Source organism: Leptonychotes weddellii, chromosome 8, assembly GCF_054177405.1.
Source record: "Leptonychotes weddellii isolate Sample4059 chromosome 8, ASM5417740v2, whole genome shotgun sequence".
NCBI lineage: Eukaryota > Metazoa > Chordata > Mammalia > Carnivora > Phocidae > Leptonychotes > Leptonychotes weddellii.
In genome coordinates, this window is record NC_138376.1 from 15,372,680 (window position 1) to 15,394,289 (window position 21,610).

At 38.4% G+C, this 21,610-nt stretch overlaps 1 pseudogene; it reads right to left on the bottom strand.

Moving 5' to 3' along the window:
* Positions 1-15,495: 15,495 nt before the first annotated feature.
* On the bottom strand, positions 15,496-17,033 carry LOC102741942 (elongation factor 1-alpha 1-like; annotated as a pseudogene).
* Between the last annotated feature and the right edge of the window lie 4,577 nt (positions 17,034-21,610).

A 21,610-nucleotide genomic window follows, 5' to 3' on the forward strand; every position in this document is an offset into this window, starting at 1 on the left:
TGCCACGTTAAAGTACATCGGGACCCTGAAGAAAGTTGGCAATTCTTTACTAGATAATCTGCGAGGTACAGCCTGGAGTTTCCCCTGATCTTTTCCTTTAGTCTATTTTTCTTCCACCAGAGATGACCTTGCACTTTACTTATTTATGTGAGAATGTCAGACCATCTCTCAGACACCTGAATACACATGGGTGGAGGAAAAGCAGGAGTCTCCTTGAGAGCAATAGCTGGCATCCTTAGAACCCTCTTTGTCCCACCTTGAGATGTGCTGAACTCACGTTTCCTCTTGGAACAAGTATAGCAATTAATAATGTGGGCCTGATTGTCTTGTCTAATGACAAAAGTCAGATTTGTCACCATCATCACATGACATGTTTGAGGGATCAACATGAATCTATTATAGATCATAAATAGTCAAGTATCAAAGTTCTGTGGCTTACTCAGCAATGTATAAGAAAAAATAATATTCTCTACCCATTATTGTTTTATCTTCAATCGCTCTCTTGTTTTTTTTTATTTTCCCCACAAAAACTACTGATTGAATTAAATATAAACATTAGAAGACAACAGTGTAGTGAATATTAATGCAGAAGCTGCAATATTCTAGGAGAGAGGAAGTTTTTGTCTACCAGGATTTTCTTGCCGTGGTGATAGAGGTGGTGATGGTTTCAATCATTTTAGCAGCTTGGAGAGAAAGAAGAGATAAAATAAATGGCATTGTTGGGTTTTTTAAAAATAATAATATTATCAATGTAATTATGGTAATGATCATAATTTGAAGAAGAGGTTTCTCAGTAATTTTTATGAGATGTATATCATATCAAATATATATATATTTGTCCAGGGGAGTTAATTGCTTTGTGCTTAACTTTTTAAAAATGCGTAATTTTTACTTTTCCAAAAGAAATATCTTATAATGGGGTAAATGTGAAAATGCCAAAATGGGAAGCAAAAATTGCAACTGCCTATCTACCAGATAAGGGGAGTTTTATTCCATTTTTAATTGCCCCAGGAAGGAAGTTTCTTTGTAAAATCTAATCAGCCCGCAGGTGGTTGAAACTTCCTTAGCTATGTTAGGGAAATATTTAAAAACAGAGATTCAGAAGCAGGGCGGCTCAAAGGAATCAGTGCTTGCCACCTGCCCCGAACAGCTTTCCTAGATGAGGTTCATCTACAGCCTCAGAAGGAAGGTTCTAGCAAGCACATGTCAGAGCAAAACGTGCCAGGATGTGTGTGTGTGTGTAAGTAAAGATTAAGAAGTACTCTCTAATTACTCTACTGTAGTAAGTAAAAGAAGGCTTCAAAGAAATAGTGAAGGGATGCTGGCAGACAGCCAGAAATATTTAACGGTTAGCGGGACGAGTGGAGTCTTGCTGCCTTATTCTTAATAATGGTTTAAAGAACTCTGCTCTCTTGCGATCACTGAACACCCTCCCCGTTTGCATATCACTTCTCTTTCCATGCGAGGAACACCAACCAGGCAAGCATCCCCCAGACCCGGGCTCTGTCCTGACGCGGGGGAACTACGGAAACGCAACTTCAGCTGAGGGTTTCCTTTTGAATTGGTCACGGTCACGCTATTCAAATAGGAAGAAATCTGCAACCCATTAGACATTTTCCTCCTGCGTTAATAGTCAGAAAAATTAATTATATTTTGTAGCCATTCCTACTATTGTTTGTTTGTTTTGTTTTGTTTTTCCGGTTGGGAAATGTTCTCAAAGGGCCGTGCCTGGATAACAGCATGTAGAGTCAATTAGGTTGTGAAAAAAGAAAAAGCAGTGGGCGTTTGTGCAGTCCGATCCTTGGAGGGAGCGGAAGGTCTCAACAGAAAGGGAGGACAGAGCTTTTGACATCCGTGGGGCCACCAAGTAGCTCACAGCGGACTGGCCAAGTCAATACAATGAAATTCCCAAAAACCAGCCGTGTGCTTTTGAAACATTTCGAATGGATCACGATGCATTCCCCCCTAGTAATCCTGTCCTGCCCTTGAAGCGTATTTCTCCTGGGAAGAAAAGCTGAATCAAACTTCCCGTCTAAAAATCATGTGGGGGCTCCTGGAACATCTGGGAATTGAAACCTTTCAACGGAAGTATCCACACAATGACCCTGGGTTTCTACAGAATCAAGTAACCATAGGAGATGCAGGGACCCCGTTTTTTAAAACGTACCACTGCCCTTGGCAGTTTTACTGGTTCACTTCCAAAATACATATTTTATTATTTGGCATTTTCAGAGCTTGCATAAATTATAAAATGTTAGGGCTGGAGGCAGCCTTACATAGCATCTAATTAAATTTCTTAAATTTCCAGACTAGGAAAGTAGGTCCAAGGAGAGTAAATGACCTGATTCAAGGTGCCAGCTAACTAGTGACAGAGTAGGGACTGGGCCACAGTCAGTTTTCTTTATAAAATACTAGTAACAAAAAATCAAAGAGCATGTATTTTCTTCCAAAACACTGTATTTTCCAAATCTGACAGAAATAGAATATGCTCTAAATAGCGGAAATTCAACAATATATTATTCTACATTCATTTGTTATATTTATGTATTTATACATGTATTTCACATACTTTTAAAATGGTAAATGGCGGGCGCCTGGGTGGCTCAGTTGGTTAAGCGACTGCCTTCGGCTCAGGTCATGATCCTGGAGTCCCTGGATCGAGTCCCGCATCGGGCTCCCTGCTCGGCGAGGAGCCTGCTTCTCCCTCTGACCCTCCTCCCTCTCATGCTCTCTGTCTCTCATTCTCTCTCTCAAATAAATAAATAAAATCTTTATTAAAAAAATAATAAATAAATAAAGTTTCATTGGGCGCCTGGGTGGCTCAGTCGGTTAAGCGACTGCCTTCGGCTCAGGTCATGATCTCAGGGTCCCGGGATCAAGCCCCCCATCGGTCGCCCTGCTCCGCGGGAAGCCTTCTTCTCCCACTCCCCTTGCTGTGTTCCCTCTTTCACTATCTCTTTCTCTGTCAAAAAATAAATAAAATCTTAAAAAAAATAAATAAAAAATAAAAATTTTATTAATAGAAATGTGAAGATGGTCAATAAGAAAGCTGTTACTTTTTCGTGTAATTTACAAACACACACAGTGGGCATGTCTTATCTTTGGTTATCCAGTTATCCTTCCTTCTGATAATAGTACTTAGATTTTTCTCTCCGTTCATCTAAAACCCTTCCTCCCACCACTGCCCACACCATCTTCACATTTTTTTTCCAACAGCTATGCAAAAACATGACCCGGATCCAGCCAATAGAGTCTAGCCCTTTGTCCAGAGTGGTTTGGAGATAGGCACAGAATGAATTCATTCCAGTACAATTGAACCCTAGAACTTTCACTGGATCTATAATGAAAGAGGTTTTCTTTTTCTGCTAGGCATTACGAAGCTTAGACAGTATGAGTTGAGAATAGCCATTTTATAAGGAGACCTGCTGCAAAAAATGAAACCACATAGGAAAATACAGTGGAGAGCCACTGATGCTTTTAATATTGCCCACATCTTTGGATCCAGCCATGCCTGAATATAGACTAGCCTTGGCATTGTGGTGGCATGTGCCAACAAGGCCTCCCCACATCCTGCTTTTGCTTTGTTTTTACTTAGATCAGCATGAGTTGGGTTTTGTTCCCTTACAGCTAAAAAGAACTTTTAACTAATATCAAACAACAGAGGCTTAAACTAGAAAGTGGCAGGAATCTTTGACTTTGTGTCTTGATCTAATTACCCACTTAAATAGAGGCAACAAACATCATAGTTTTAAGCAATTGGGGCTTCACGTTCTGAACTCTTAAAATATTCTCAATCTAAATCTCACCTTTCCTCACAGCTTTCTGAGTGTCCACTTTCTCAGATGGCTTTCTGGCCCTTGAGAATCCCAGAAAATCCTTAAAATATATACAAACAACAAAGACTGAGCAATATTTCTGATTCTTTCCCATTAGCAGACTGGTTAGCCCAAACAGAAGCAGGAGAGGACAAGCATATTCAAGGTATCTGTGAAGCTGGCAAAAAAAAAAAAAAAACAACACGAAAGACAAGTATTTTACACAAGTTGGAGGACTTGAGAACTTTGTCAGAGTGCTAATGTCAGGAAACGTGAGTGTTTTGGCCATGATATTTGAGAATTCTTTAATAAAATTATATTTAGAGAAAGGTAAGAAGTCATATACATCTAAGTTCATGATTTTAATAAGTCTACAATGTTTTAATATATTTCATGCAAGAAATATAGTCACTTTTTAAAAGATTTATTTATTTATTTTGGAGAGAGAGAGAGAGAGGGAGAGAGAGACAGCACACCAGTGGGGGAAGGGCAAAGGGAGAGAGAGAATCCTCAAGCAGACTCCCCCCGCCGCCAACCCCTGGGGCATGAGCCTGACCTGGGGTTTGATTCCACAACCCTGACATCACGACCTGAGCCGAAATCAAGAGTCGGCCATTTAACCAACTGAGCCACCCAGGCACTCCAGAAAAATAGTTACTTTAATTCTAGTCATGCATCATACTATGTTTTGTCTACACCATCTCAAGTGCCTAGTAATTGGAAATTTTTTAATATTCAGGACATCTTTGTTTTCCTTATGTCCTCCCCATCACCATTTTCAGAAATACATTTGACAGAGTCACTGTTCGGTGATCTCATATCATATCGTGATTTAATATTATTATGTGTAGTAGTTTGTGTGGAGAAATTGGTACACCACATAGTAAACTTGACAGACATGACTTAGACATTCTACCGTATGTTTTTGTACTTTGAACATTTCTGAGCACATAGGTTTGAGATAATCCTGAGGTTAATTCTATCAGAAGCCATAAAAAGCAAAAGTGATTTTAAAAAGAAGCTATCACTTTGCTTTAAATAATTTTTGCTAGCAATTATTGCTTATGAAAAGAGATCTAATTGTACTGAAATGTAACTGCATCTTATATTTATATAGCTCTTTCTAGTTTAGAAATGATCTCAACTCCCCAACAATCCTATAAAATAGGTCAAAGGGATCTACCTCTTCTCTCTCAAATAGGAAGAAGAGGCTCAAGTCAGGCAGCTAGTAAATGTCAGACTTGGGTGTTTTGAGTTGGTTCATACCTTTGCACTGGATACCAGAAAGTACCCAATTAGGAACATCTCCTATTTAGGCATTGGTCCAGGGTAGTTCCTGCCTAATCACCAATATCATGAACAAATGGCCAAACCTGGGTCTAGAGACTTCTACTAAAATCTTCCAGTGAGGCTTGAAAAGGAAGAAATTAATATAGCAAAGTCAAAAGAATGTCATAGAAACTAGTTCTAAGAAGGCAATTCTATAAAGGTCACAAAAATGTTGCCTGTCATGGTTTCCTCTCCAACACCACAACTTTATGATGCATACAGACATTGCTCATAAACTGTTTTCCAGCACATGAACAAATCTATCCGACTTAATCAGTAAGACTTAGCAAATGTATGGATCTTATATGTTACACATACACCACTACGAAACTAGTTAAGCTACGTATAACACAGATAAAATTCTTAATGAATAACCAAACCTTTCTCACCAGGATCAGGTGGAATGTGGTCATGAGTTGCTAGATACAAGGTCTCAGTGACAGTTTCAATATTCTTATATGTCAACCTTCCTGATCCTGACTAGACCTATTTTTTATTTAATAAAACCTTTATAAATAGACTGACCATAGAGGCATCCTTACCATTCTCTAAGAGGTCAATGAAGTCAGGGTTGCATCTTACCTGACCTTGATCTTCTTAATAGCCATGGCCTCATTCGCCACATTTAATCTGCCCTCAGTCACCAAATCCCTCTACTCTAAGCTGCTACCTGGGTCGTGGCAACACCTTTGGTATAGACTTCTCTTTCAAGTCAATGATTCCTTCAGTTTCTTTAAGTACCCTAGGAGAGACAATTTATTCTTGCTCTGTGATTTTGCATAGGTGGAAACAGCTTGAGTAAACCTCTTATTTCCCTTTCCTAAATGTATTGGAGAAAACACACCATTGAGATATTAATCAATTTTTTCTTATAATAGTTTGCTAGCCCTAACACACCCTTATTCCTACTCCTATTCAAGAATTTAGGCCATTAAGTATATGCTCCTCACACAATTTCCTCCCTCTGATCTATTTAAAGAAAAAAAAGAGGGGGCTGGTACCTGGGTAGCTCAGTCAGTAAAGCATCGGACTCTTGATCTCAGCTCAGATCATGACCCCTGCGGTGATGAGATCAAGCCCTGTGTCGGGCTCCACGCTCAGCTTCAAATATCTTGAAGATTTTCTCTCTCGCCCTCTCCCTCTGCCCTTCCCCCCACCCCCACTCATGCTCTCTCTCTTTCTCGAAAGAAAGAAAGAAAGAAAGAAAGAAAGAAAGAAAGAAAGAAAGAAAGAAAGAAAAAAGAGTCCTCAGACAGATGCCAAGAAATCCAGGACAAGATGATATAAATTAAAGCAAAAGGTCTGAGAATAAGATTCCACTCTGATCCCATATTCCCAAATATGGGTTATATTTCACTAGAGACAAGAGAGAAAAGGAGACAGTTCTAAGGGGAATTGTGGGAGAAGATGTTTTGGTGCGTTCCAAAGAGAATCTCAGGATCCTTGTCCTTAGGAAGAACCCTGAAGAGGTGGTCCCCCCAGAGATGGAAACCCTAACAAATTTAGGGTGATGAGATCAGATCAACCTCTTAGAGATTTCTGTGACCCAACATGAAGACAAACAGCAGAATAAACCTCTGACCCTAAAGATGGCATAAACTTGGAAGAAAGAGCCCAAGACCCAATGAGATAGTGTGGACAGCAAAAGATATCTCAGCCATGATCCCCCTCAATTAATGGTCAAGGGTCAATTCCACTCACAGTCATAGAACTATTTAAGATCTCCAGAATCAGATACAACTCCAGGGAAAACTGAGTGTAGGGAAACCCCAAACAAACTGCAATTAAGTCTGTTGCCCTGTTGAAACTGGCCCTCAAAATGAAATCAAATTCACTTGTAGAATAAAAAGAATATTATGTATCTCACACACCTGAGCTGTTGACTGGGATTCATACTCACCAGAAAAACATAACTTCCCTAAGAAATCAAGAAACAAAATGACTATACTCAGTATGAAGAATTTCAACAAAATATTGCTAGGGCAGCAGAAGAAAAACCTTTTCATAGGTTTTTAAAGCCTTCTGTTGTATTTTGTCCCTCCATACAAGGGTTATATGTGCACATTTTTATGCATGAACTTGATTTTGATTAATTCACTCAACAAATATTCATTGAGTACTTCTTACACAGAAGGCTCTAGGCACTGCAAGAAATACAGAGAAATATACAGCATACAACGTCTTCCCTCAAGTGATTTATAATCTAATTGGGGGCAAGGAGACAAATTAAACCATGAATGTTCTATATTGGTATGCATCAAATAAACCATAGAAATGATAAAAGTATTATGAGTTTAGACAATTGAGGGAGGAACCAGTGGGCTGGAATTGTCAAGGAAAGCTTCACAGAGAAATGTTTTTGCAAACAGTGGATGAAGACACATTGGTAAGAATGAAATCATGTTAGGGAGTTATGACCAAGATTTAAACTGAATAAGATAAAGTAGGGTAGAGTCTGATGCAGCAGGGCAGGAAGGACAGGAGAGTGAATAGAAAGTTTGTGCAATATCACTGAGAGGGACTTCTGGAAATATTCTAATTAAAATATTTTTTCTTTGACATCTGAAGGTTAATTCCCCTTAGAAATCTTTAATCAACGGAACTAGATCATTCCTCTTAAATCACTTTTTAGTAATGAATCCATAGCCTTGAAATATATCTTTTTAGTGCCCTTTGAGATAAGCTCTTTCTTACCCACCATCACCCAGTAATTCTGATAAAGCCAAAATTCCCCCTTCAGACACTCATACAATTCCTTATCCACCTAGATCTAGATCAAAGTCCATGTAACACCCTCCACCCTGCATACACAGAGTAATTCTCACAACCACAACCCTTATGGCTCAACCTGGACCCCCTCCCAAATCCTCCTCTCTGACTTAACAATGCCTCACTCCAGTCCCCTTTCAAAACATATGTTTCCTAGAGAACTGGCAGAACAAAAAGAAATGACACTGATGTTATTTCTATGAGCACATTGCCTCTCTACAAACTCTACGTCCCATGCAAAAGTCTGCTGATCTGGCCTGCCCTATTCCCAAGTTGTCTAGTAATTAGAATTCTTCTCAACAGGAGACAATGCCATGCATCTTGAGCAGAGAAGAGGAAATTGGAAGGATTCCAGAACCTTTTCACTGTTGGCTCAACTGGCCCAACTGGTAAACATAATGCTTCTACTTTTAGCTGGAGGTGATTATATAAAGTCTGAGTCGGAGAAGAATATGATTTTGTTTTTATTATTACTTCAAGGCCTTGAGGTATTTTTTTCTTAAAACACCAAGGAGTCAACCAGCAGAAAAAAAACCCTAAGGGTTTATTCATAACGCCCAGAGGCAGGTCGTGCACAGAAAATGAAGAACTTGAAAAAGAATATGAAAATATTTTCATGCAAAGAAACCAAATCCAATCAATGCATTTCTAACATATCCCTACTATGTGCAAGACCAAAATATCATTTTTAAATAAGTACTTTTGAGAAACAACTATTGATGAGCAGAGACTCGGATTCCTCTTACATTTGTTTGCTGACAGGTGACATCACACCAAATTGATTCTGGCCATATCCATAGACAGCCTCAGGTCTGATGTCCTGGACTGTTTCATCCCATCATCCCTGGGAACATCACTGAGTGCTTTAATAGACTCTTTTCCAGATAAGACAAGTAGTGCTCAATACCAGGTTAATGAAATTTTTGTGGTCATTGTCTCTGCATACATCTTTTTAGTAAAGAATGTGTGGGTTTTAAACAATCACATAAATCTCTATTCCTTAAGCAACCACAGTAAAATTCTTAAATTTTTTCTGGTAAGTGCTTTATCTGTGCAATCTCTTCTAGTGTCTTCGCCATTTTTATAGATGTAATCAATTATTTCAGTCAAGCAAAGTACCCTGCCAACTTTCCAGAATTCCTAGCACGATTTTAACTACCAGCTTGGGGTTTTATTCAGTATGAGCATAAAAGTTATTATATTCTAATTGCTTGTGATTGTTACTACATTGAGATTTATTTTTGTTGTTTTTTTTTTTCAAGAGATTGTTAAAATGAGTTTAGTGACTTCATTCTGGTTTTCCTGATTGATTCTATTATTAGGACTGTGGAAGCCTGGGGCCCTTTGGCCTTGCTGAGCATCTTGAACAATTTTTTAAGCAGTTTGGGTTTGGCAAAACCTATTTTGCCAAGAACATTATCCTTTAATTTTTAAAAACCGTGTGCATTTTAAGGAAAATGTAACCCATATGTTCCTAATTCCTCTGTACTAAACACATCAAAATGTTTTGTAAGAAACACTTGATTTCCGAGAAGACTTATGAGCCCTTCCTTATAAGACCTTTTTAGTTATTTTCTTTTAAAACAGGAAGTTACTTCTTCCAAGAATATAGTTATTTAGACACCAACTGCTTCAAGAAACTCATGAACTAACTGGACATATTTTATATTACTCTGGAATATATTTGCTGAATAAAATGGTAGCCAAAAACAAAAACTGAGCAGTGAGAGAACCAAATCAAATTTTTAAAAAATTCTTAGAATATATGTACATTTTCTGAATCTTCATACATTGAAATACTTGGTTATAGATTTACTATTTGACAAAAACACCTGTTTCAAAAGAATTTGTTAGGGATCAGTTTTGGGTGTTGTTTTGTTTTGTTTTTAGTTCTAGGGAAGGTATTCTAGAATCTTATTTGAATATCTGTTTTTAACATGTTACGAATTAACTTTTCCCAGAGAATTTGGATATCTTAATTCAATTTATCTTCATTTTAATATTTCTATCTCTAATCCCAACAGTAAGAATAGAAAGAATATTCACAAACCAGCACAGTGGATATTTTTGCATATGTATAGATTCATATACATGTATAGATATGTACTGTGGATACTCAGGCAGCTTCACCTTCCATCATGAGTCTCTCAGAGTCCAAACTACTGAGCCGTGAGAGACCCGCTATTACTCCTACTCCTCAAACTAGCAAAATTTGGTGATGATTCTTCCTAGTCTAGACTCATAGGCTGACATGTCAAGCACAAGTCTGTTACCTCAGAAGGGCAACACGAAGACTCCCATGGACAGAATACACAACCTATCGGGCCTATTTCTGGCCAGATTTCTTGAATATTCTGGTATCCTCTTATTTCCATCCTAATTTAATATCCTAGTATCAGATCAGAAGAGAAAAGGAGAAACTTGCCTACACCTCAAGCCTGCAAGGATCCACCTTTTCGGTTTCTCCAGGTTAGATCTCCCATCAGATCCACCTGGTTGGGGATGATCATAAAGGTGAAGACCTCTGCTTCCACTGGCCCTGTTGCTCAAGGCTCTCCATGCAGCCTTCTCCATCTCTGTCACCACAGCCCCTGCTATACCATAACTCCCATCTGTGAGCAAACCCAACCCTAAGTACTCAGAGACAAGCCAGTAGATATCACATCAAAGCGATTAAAAGGCAAAATGCAATGAATCGTGGATCACTACATCAAAAACTAATGACGTATTGTATGGTGACTAACATAACATAATAAAATTAAAAAAAGAAGAAAAAAAAATAAAAGACAAAATGTTCTGATTCCCAAGTAGCCATATGGTTGGTGCTCAATGATATGAGATGATGAATGTGTTAATGAGCTTGATTATGGTCATCATTTCACAATGAATAGACATATAAAATCATCACATTGGGCACTATCTACTGATAGTTGATGGATCAGATAGATGATAGATGATAGATGATAGATAGATGATAGATAAATAGATAGATGATAGATGATAGATAATGATAGATAGCTTATAGATATAGATACAGATATATACAGGTTTTACTTGTCAATCATGCTTCAGTGAAGCTGGGGAAAATATGAGAAATTATATCATCTGGCTCTTTTGTGAATATTATTTTTTATATGTTAATATTACTGTTTTTTTCTATTTTAAAATGTACAAATCAGGAACACGAAAGAGACAACTCATTTTCATCTTCCTCATCTGTAAATGGCCATAAGAAGATGTAATGATTCCTCAGGTTCTTTCCTGCACAAACTTTTTCTGAACCTATTCTTAGCACTCGAGCTTTCCAGCAATCCTGACCGTGAAGAAGTCATTGGCAGGTGGTGTTCAGGGCACACAGTGTTTCTTGATGCAAGTATTTACTAGTCCCGCCCTGAGTTCCTGCTGCATGCCAGGTACTTTGCTAGGATTAAGGGTACAAAGAAGAAGGCAGAAAAAAAGAAACAAATTCTGCCTTCATGGGTTTTAGAGGAGCTTAGAAAAATAAGCATCAAAACAGCTGTGACAACGTCTGATTTGAATTTTCACTGATAAGAAAAAAAAAAATAGAGGCTGGAAATTCTTTGTATTTGACATGGAGATAGAAAAGCAGAGGCCAGTCAGTCTTAGGGAAGAGTTGACAAGAAAGGCGTGGTGTCAGGGAAGCTGTAAGAGAGCTGATCAGAAATAAGGGGAAATGAAAGGTTTTATCGGCTGTAAAACAATAGAACTATAAAGGGATTGAATTCTATTTGTTTTTTAAGTCCTGTCACTCTAGTTTGGGTATGTATTTCTACATGACGCTTTTCTTCTATGTTCTCCAGCACCCCAATGTACTACATCTGCCACCAAAAAAAAAAATAATAATAATAAAAATTAAAAAGAATAGGAGGACCAGCAAAAATTTTATTTAATAAAACTCAAAATGTACAGAATCATCATTTCTCCAGCCCTGGAAATTAACCTAACAATTTCTTACATAACTGTATAAGAGGGCCATGATGAAGTTGGAGGAGGGCCATAGAAACTCCCCAAAATGTACCCCATATGTGATGGCAAGAGTGCAGCGTAGTGAGGGCATTTGAAAAATAAGGCTCTTTCATCTTAAGAGACAAGAACAAGGCTAGTCCTAATCAAAGTTTTTAAATTGTGAAAAGTAATATTAGAAGGATATTCTGATTCTGTTGTGCTCTTTAAGGATTAAGGCATTTCATGAAATAAATAACTTACAATGGATTGCCTGTTTAAGTGTTTAACCTAGGAAATGGCAGATCCAGCCATAATTTTCTTAAGTTAACCTAAAGCTCCCTGCATGTACTTCATCAACATTTTTAGATTTAAATTCTAAACCACAAAAAAGTATTTCCCTTGTGAATCATCTGGTAACAGTGTTCTTCACTGTCAGGATTGCTGGAAAGTTCATGTGTTGAGAAAGTGTTCGTAAGGGGTGCGTGGCTGGCTCAGTCAGTTGAGCATCCTGGAGGCTCAGGTCATGATCTCAGGGTCATGAGATGGAGCCCCACGTTGGGCTCCGTGCTTAGCACAGAGTCTGCTTGAGATTCTCTCCCTCTCCCTCGGCCTCTCCCACTACGTGCTCTCTCTCTCTCTCTCTAAAATGATCAATAAATCTTTAAAAAAAACAGGTTCATAAAAAGTTTGTGCAGGAACTAACCTTAGAAGCCTTTCACTCCCTCTTCCATCCCTTTACAGATAAGGGGACTAAGGCCCAGAGAAGACGGAAATGAGTTGTCTATGTTGTGTTTCTGATGCACAGTGTGATGATTGGATACAGCTATACCTTGCATATATTATATATATTAGTAGTATCATTAAAAGCAGATCTGCTCTTGTGAGTATGACCTAATACTAGGAAAATCTTAATAAACTGGTCTTAATAAAGAGCTGATGCTTCAAAATTATATAGGATCCATCAATATGTTGCAATATTCCCAAAATTTTACATACAGTTGGAAATTTTCTTTCATCTGCAGTTTTTGGTTAGGGCATAGGTAGGGAGGAGAGAATTGTCCAGAGTGAAGCCACTGTAATGTAAATGGTCATCTCTTACTATTTCTTCTTCATGCATATTGTGATTGACAAAAAAGAAGAAAGAAGAACGAAGGACGAAAGGAATGAAGGAAGGAAAAGAAAGAAAGCAAGCCCCCCAAAAGAATAAAATCCAAACAACTTTAATTATAAATATAATTTAAAAATAGAATCACTAATCTAACCGGCCTTAACTACAGTAATAAGAAAGTTTTGTTTGAAAAATCTGGGTCTTGACTAGTTCTTTTCAAAATTTACTTTCATATAGGAGCACCTGGGTGGCTCAGTCGGTTAAGTGTCCAACTCTTCTTGGTTTCAGCTCAGGTCACGTTCTTATGGGTTGTGGGATCCATGCTCAGTGGGGAATCTGTATGAAAGATTCTCTCCCTCTGCGCCTCCTCCTGCTCACTCTCTGTCTCTGAAAATAAATAAATAAATCTTTTTAAAAAATTACTTTCATATAATTTACCTTGAAATTAGGTCTCTGGAGGAATTAAAGGTCAATATGCTGAGGAAGGTAATGAAGTAAAGGTAGAAAGAATATAGTTTGGGTGAATATAGGTGAAGCCAATGCAAATTTTTCTAGCTAATAAAATTTTTTAAAACTCAGAAACATTTACCTATGAACTATGAAATGGGTTTCTTTATTTTTAAACCATCCATGATGTCTACTAGCTTTCCATCACTACAGAAGTATTCAGAGTAATCACAATTAAATAATTACAGTCAATTAACCATAAACCTAACATGTTTGGTCAACCTGTTCTTCCTTTGTAGAAAGCTGTGTAGAATGCATACCTGTGTTAGCAACAGTCTACCACCATTCATTCCAGTAAACTCTAATTTTGTGATAACAGCAATAACACAAAGCAGGATTTATTCTGTTTATGGATTGTGAGTAAACAAAATTTGTGAAGAAGCGAACTGTTTACCCATGTGAGGTGGATGAGCTTTTCCAGAAAAGCAGGATTTAGTGCCCTCAAGGAGACCTTTTATTAAATGGAGCTAGAAATGTGTGTTATTTCATTGGTCTGAAGAGAGCAAAGGCATCATCATTAAACAATTACTTTAGGGCACTAGGATTTTCATTATCGGGTATTACTTAAACTTTGTACATACAACCAGTTCTCACAAGCAGTAAGGACAATATGATGATATTTATTAGACCATTCTGCACTGTAACCCCATAATAACACTTAGAGGAGAGCAAAACCCTATTCTAGAAGTCACGACATCTTAGTTTGCATGATATTCCATGGACAAGATACTTAAACTCATTTCATTCATCTATACAGAGGGAAGATGAGCTTTAAAATCCCTTCCAATTCTAAAATAAAATTATTGATTCATTTTCTTTTTTTTCTGTGTTGTCTTCCAAGTTATATTAGAAACATTTTCCTTTCAATAATGCCTCTTTTCCACACTCCCCAAATATACACTTAATTCCCAAGAATTAAAACAAGATTTAAGTACACTATTCTCTTTCAAAACACATGGGGAAACCAAGACAATGCAAAAGCTTTTACGATTGTGGCAGAATCACTAAACAAATCATTTCCATGCCTAAATAACAGGAGGTTAGGCCAGACATTCATTCCCACCTCCTCTTTTTCCATCCCCAAAATAGATGATTACTTGCTTATTTTGTCAAGTAGGTGTTAAAAAGTTTCTTGGACATTGGAAAAAACAACAACAACAAAAACAACGAAACAGTGATCCAGAGCAAAATTCGATTATATCTTTTACATTTTAAATTTTTTTTCTCATTAAGCTTTTGTTTTAATGGGTCTCAAAATTATGTGACAGATTTTTGGTCAAGTTGTTTCCATTAAAAAGTATTGATTTTAGGAGCGCCTGGGTGGCTCAGTCATTAAGTGTCTGCCTTCGGCTCAGGTCATGATCCCAGGGTCCCGGGATCGAGCCCATCGGGCTCCTTGCCCCACGGGAAGCCTGCTTCTCCCTCTCCAACTCCCCCTGCTTGTGTTCCCTCTCTTGCTGTGTCTCTCTCTGTCAAATAAATAAATAAAATCTTTAAAAAAAAAAAGTATTGATTTTAAAAATTAGTAACTTAATGGGACACCTGGGTGGTTCAGTCAGTTAAGCGTCTGCCTTTGGCTCAGGTCATGATCCCAGGGTCCTGGGATCGAGTCCCGCATCGGGCTCCTTGCTCAGCAGGGAGACTGCTTCCCCCTCTGCCTGCCATTCCTTGTGTACACACTCTCTCTGACAAATAAATAAAATTTTTTTAGAAATTAATAACTTAAAACTGCCACACACACACACACACACACACACACACACACACAACAAATGGTCCACAAACGTTCTCTTTTCCTTCTAAAGGTTTTACAATGTATTGTTATCATTAACCAGTCTTTTACTATTAAACCTAAATGGCAAATTGATACAAACAGCTTTGAGACCATTCTTCCACCACTGATTAAGACTGGGTGGCAGGTCTCAGAGCCTCTGAGCTTTCTGGGCAGACCTGGTGATCTTGCCAGCTCCAACTGCCTTCTTGTCCACCACTTTGATGACACCCACAGAAACAGTCTGTCTCCTGTCACAAACAGCAAAATGGCCCTGAGGAGGATAATCAGAGAAGCTCTAAACACACATAGGCTTGCCAGGAACCATATCAGTGAGGGCAGCATCACCAGATTTCAGGAACGTGGGGCCACCTTCCAGCTTTTTTCCAGAACTGTGGTCAATCTTCTCCTTCAGCTCAGCAAACGTGCAACAATGTGAGCTGTGTGACAATCCAGTGCAGGTGCATATCCAGCACTGATTTGGCTGGACTGTTCAGGATAAGCACCTGAGCTGTGAAGCCCGGGGCTTCTGTTGGCGGGTCATTTTCACTGTCACCAGCCACAGTGCCATGACGAACATCTTTGACAGATGTGTTCTTGACATTGAAGCCCACACTGTCCCCAGGAATAGCCTCACTCAAAGCTTCATGGTGCGTTTCAGCAGATTTTACTTCAGTTATAACATTGACTGGAGCAAAAGTGACCACCATGCCTGGTTTAAGAACACCAATCTCTGGGATGCCTGGGTGGCACAGTCCGTTGAGCATCTGGCTCTTGGTTTCAGCTCAGGTTGTGATGTTAGGGACGTGAGATCAAGCCCCACATGGGGCTCCGTGCTCAACATGGAGTCTGCTTAGAATTCTATCTCCCTCTCCTTCTGCCCCTCCTCCCTAAAATAAATCGATAAATCTTAAAAACACACAGACCCCCCCCAAAAAAAAAAAGTCTGCACTCAGCCCACAGGAACAGTACCAATATGACGAATTTTGTAGATGTCCTGGAGGCACAGACGCAAGGGCTTGTCAGTCAGACGAGTTGGTGGCAGGATGCAATCTGGGGTTTCAAGCAGCATGGTTCTCCAGGAATTACCATTTTTACAGGTGACTTTCCATCCCTTGAACCAAGGCATGTTAGCACTTGGCTCCAGCATGTATGTTGTCATCGTTCCAACCAGGAACTGGCACAAATGCTACTGTCTCAGGATTGTAGCTAATTTCCTTAATGTAGGTGTTGACTTCCTTACTGAGTTCCTCAGATGTCTTCTGGCTGAAGGGTGGCTCAGTGGAATCCATTTTGTGAACACCGATGATTAGTTGTTTCACACCCAGTGTGTAAGCCAGAAGGGCTTGCTCGCAGGACTGCCCATTCTTGAAGATACCTGCTTCAAATTCACCAACACTAGCAGTGACAATCAGGACACCATAGTCAGCCTGAGATGTGCCAGTAATCATGTTTCTGATGGAGTCTCCGTGTCCTAGGGCGTCAACGATGGGGGCATCAGCGATAGTCACATAATACTTGCTGGTCTTGAATTTCCACAGGGAGATATCAATGGTGATATCATGTCCACATTCAGCTTTAAGTTTATACAAGACCCAGACGTACTTGAAGGGGCCCTTTCCCATCTCAGCAACCTCCTTCTCAAGTTTTCCAACTGTTCTTTTGTCACTCCCACCACATTTGTAGATCAGATGAGCAGGAGTGGTAGACTTGCCCTAATCTACGCATCCATGACAGCAATGTTGATATGAATCGTCTCCTTTCCCATTTTGGTTTAGGTTTAGTGGTGGCTTTTATGACACCAGTGTTCTGGTGGCGAACTTGTTGTAAAAAAAAACAGATTATGTCTTTTTAAAAACTTGTAAATCTATTTGGGGAGCTTGGTATTCTGAGAAGAAATGAATGAAAAGGAAGACCCTGGATCTAAAACTCAAGTCAGGTTGACTTCAGATAGAATCCAATGTGACAAATGTTAAGTTATTGTTGGGACGGTGAAGGAGCATACCATGAGGAAACTAGCCACACAAACATGGCTCATCACTTTTGTGCCCCTGGTGTAATTCAGGGCTCAATATTCAGCTCCTAAGAAGTCCCATATTCTGCATCCCTAAATATGAGCTATACGCATATTTTTATGTTATACAGACACAGTGAAAATACCAACTCACTGATTTCATTTTGTCTAGATAAAATTTTCAACAAGACAAAGAATCATAATGCTCTACTCTTTGGACATGCACACAAATACCCCAAGATGGGTAGACTATTATGTCTTTGAATGTGTGGATTCTGCTTTACTCCCTTGTTTCCCAGCACTTACCACTATGCACATAGCACGTGATTAACAAACATGGACTGCATACATAAAAATAAAGTACTTGATATAAAGTTTCTTTAAGGTAGAGTAAGAATTGAACATTAACAAAACAATAAAATACTTCTAATTTACTCAGTATTCAGCGGTGCCAAGCACTTTACCTTTAATCCTTAAAATTCCTCTTTCAGACATTATCATTCACATTTCACTGACAGGACATTTCTAAGAAGTAAATGGTCTACCATGATATAGCTAGTAACCCGTGGCCTGGCTCTCAACCCCAGCCTGCCTTGCTGCACAGCCCCATGCTCTCTCCCTTACAGCACACTTTCTCTCCTTACAGCTCTAACCACATGCCATCCAACTTACATATGACTATGAATACTATTATGAAAAAACATGGAGAAAAATGTGTTTCTGCTTCACAGCTGGCTAATATCTTCCAACCAGATCTCCAACTAGTAATCACTTTGTCTTGTGGGTAAGTTGTTTTGTTTTGGTTTACCAAAATATTTTTCTGTCCAAGGGAAAGCCTGTCTGAGAAGATACACATACATCAGTACAAGGGAATCAAATAAAAGGGACATGAAGTTTTCTAGGTAGCCTGTAAGCTAGCCAGGGAAATAATGGAGGGATCAGGTAGACCAGGAGAAAGAATAGACACTCATCATGGTCCTCCAATTAAATTAAGTCTTCAAAACTCAAGGTCTTGAGCCAGAGACCTAATCAGTGGAGGGCAGTGGACAAAGAAATTGCCTGGGTCCTAAAGCAAGATTCTTGTGCAGCCTGACCTCCTTCCTCGGATTGGTGTGTTGGTGAAGGAGGTCATGTAGTGACCAAACCCTCTGATTCTGGCTTGCTAATGCAGGGCTCCATCTGCCCCACATTTCAATTACTTGTGTTGGGAGAAGTTGAATAATCAAGTTGAGTCTCCCAGGATCACCAAACAAGCAAGATATGAAAAGAAGCAGCCCTCGTTTGACCAGGGTTCGATTTTCTTAAAGAATGTTCTTACAATCCTCATCATCAGAAGTAGGGCCTGATCCTTATTGGTTGTACATTCTCCCAAAAATTAGTTAATTTATCATGTCATGTCAGTTTGACTCATTCACTCCAAAGGTTGCCACTGGGGATTGTCATTGACTCAAACTCTTCATTCATGACATGGCAATAGGTGATTAACACCAGAACCTAACATTTGCCCTCTTAAAAATAGTACTTGCAGAACATAAACATTCTTGCTACTTGATCTTCTTTCTTCAGCTTCCAAGAGATGATCATAAATGAAATATGACTGATCCTCAACAATTCACTAAGCTTAAGTTTTATATTTATAGCCACTATGCATACACATGCATAACAAATGTCGTATCTACATTTGTCATAAAGATGCAATTAAAACATTTTCCAAGCATTGTGCAAACCGTTCTATAAAAATTATCACAATAAACCTAGGACATGGTAATGGAAAAAAACCTGAAGCTCAAAGAGGCAAACGTGCCCAACATTGTATGGCTATCTTCTGAAGTAGGAAAACCTTATTTTTTGAACCACTCTTTTTGTTCTTATCATATACTGATCTATATTGTCATTGTGTCCAGTCAAACCTTCAAATGTCAGCTCTTTAAAGCTGGAGAATCTGATGAAAGCAATTAACACTTTCCCCAGAAAAATCCATACATCCACCATTCCCATGATTTCAGAGAGTTGGAAGGCCTTCTGTAGCCTGCCTATAGTCTTGAAGATCCATGTACCCTGCCGAGCCATGAGTCCCAGGCTCAGAACTCCTCACATGCTTTCTTACCCTCCTTCCTATCTTCCACAGGCTTGTGCCTTGCACACTTCTGGTTCTCAAGAAATACACTGACTTCAAAAGAGAAAGACACTTGCTGTGAACTTTGCAGTCCATGAGGTTATAGATGTGGTTTACCAGAGAGCTTGTTTTTCTTTTTTATAATCATATTCTTGAACACTTAAAACCCATGAAAGAGGTAACAGTAACTTGTGCTCTGAGCCTTGACTTTGGCGAGCACTATGGGAACAGACATACTTCTTCATTGGACTGCTTTTGCCTTACATCAAAAGCACTGACAGCTCTAGAAGATCTGGATATGTCTATGCCAACTGTCTCATGTTGGAGATATTTAGGGAAGTGTTAAAGTGGACATTATCACTCTTTTTGGGAAAAAAAGATTCTTCTTTCTTGAATACTCTTATCACATAAAAAGAACTTGGCAGACCAAAAGTTGAGACCATTCAATATATGCTCTTTTGGTAAATACTAAAATTCAATTGAAAGGATTTAATCTTGGTATGAAGTTCACACATTATTATTTTACTTTATGTTTCCTTCTAAAAACATTTTAAAGTCTGAACATGCCTTTTATTTTGGGATCTGTAATAGAAATAGCTAGAAATACAAAGTCCAAGCCTCTGCTCCATCCTTTGTGCTTAATTCTGAACTTTATCACCCTTTATCTAGGTTCTTAGAACCACTTCCTGTCTCAGAACCCCCTGTTCAACCTGGTAGGTGTTGACTGACACTGGTTTTTATCCTAATAATTAAATCTAATCATGTCATTTGCTTACTTTAAAACCTTTCTTGGCTCCAATTGCTTATAGCATTAGACCACATTTCTTATTTTAGCTCCAAAGGCCCTTCCACCATACTTCTGGCCTTGTATTCCTTTGCTAATGCCATCTACACTCTTGTCCCCTTTGTTTGAGTCACCAACACAACTCTAAATTCCAGTTTTACTAAAGTCGCCACCACTTTCTAAGCACAATAATACCTACCACAATAATAAGCATACTATCTCTTCTGGAAGGTCCTTTCTTACATTCACCACCTGGAAATACCTACTCACCTTTTAAGACTCAATTCAAGTATCGTCTCTTCTAAGAAGGCTTTCATGAACCCTTCATGTAGTTATTTTATCCTTTTAACTTCAGTTCCATTTTATTTTATAACTCTGTTAAAGCTGATACCATTGAAAGTTGCAAGTGTGATGCCTATCTTTTCAATAAGACTATAGGGTCTTCAAACACAAAAATAAATTTTATTGTCTTTACATACCCAGCACCAGGCCAATAATTGGTGTAGCTCATTAGCTCAGAAATTGTTTAAATAATCAATGAATTATATAGTGGAGTGAATCTGAGCACAAAGTTTTGCTCTAATTACTAATCGGTGTGTAAACTAGAAGTAAATAAATTTAAGTAGAAAGTGTCAGACATTTCTAACTAGTATTTTATTGAGTTATAATTGACATACAATATTATGTTAGTTTCAGGTATACAACATAGTCATTTAATATTTTTATACATTATGAAATGATCATCACAATAGTTCTAGGTACCCTGTCACTATGCAAAATTATTCAAATATTATTGACTTTATTCCCTATGCTGTAAATTACATCCCTGCTATTTATTTATTTTATAACTGGAAGTTTGTAACTCTTAATCTCCTTCACCTGTTTTATCTGTCCACACCCACATCCCCTTTGGCAAGCACTAGATTGTTTTCTGTATCTATGAGTCCCTTTCTGTTTTGGGTTTTGTTTTTTTTTTTTCAATTGTTTTGGTTTTTAGATTCCACATATAAGTAAATCATAAAATATTTATCTTTCTCTGTCATACTTATTTCACTTAGCATAATACAATTTAATTCCATCCATGTTGTCACAGATGGCAAGATTCCATTCTTTATTATGACCAATATTCCCTTGTATGTATATGGACTTCCAATACTATGTTGAATAAAAGCAGCAATAGTGGGCATCCTCACCTCGTTCCTAATCCTAGAGGAAACACTTTCAGCTTTTCAACATTAAGTAAGATGTTAGCTGTGGGTTTGTCATATATGACCTTTATTATTTTGAGGTGTGTTCCCTCTCTTGACTTTTTTGGACTTCAAATCATAAACAGATGTTGAATTTTGTCAAATGCTTTTTCTACCTCTATTGAGATGATCATAAGAATTTTATCCTTCACTTTGTTAATGGGGTGTATCATGTTGATTGATT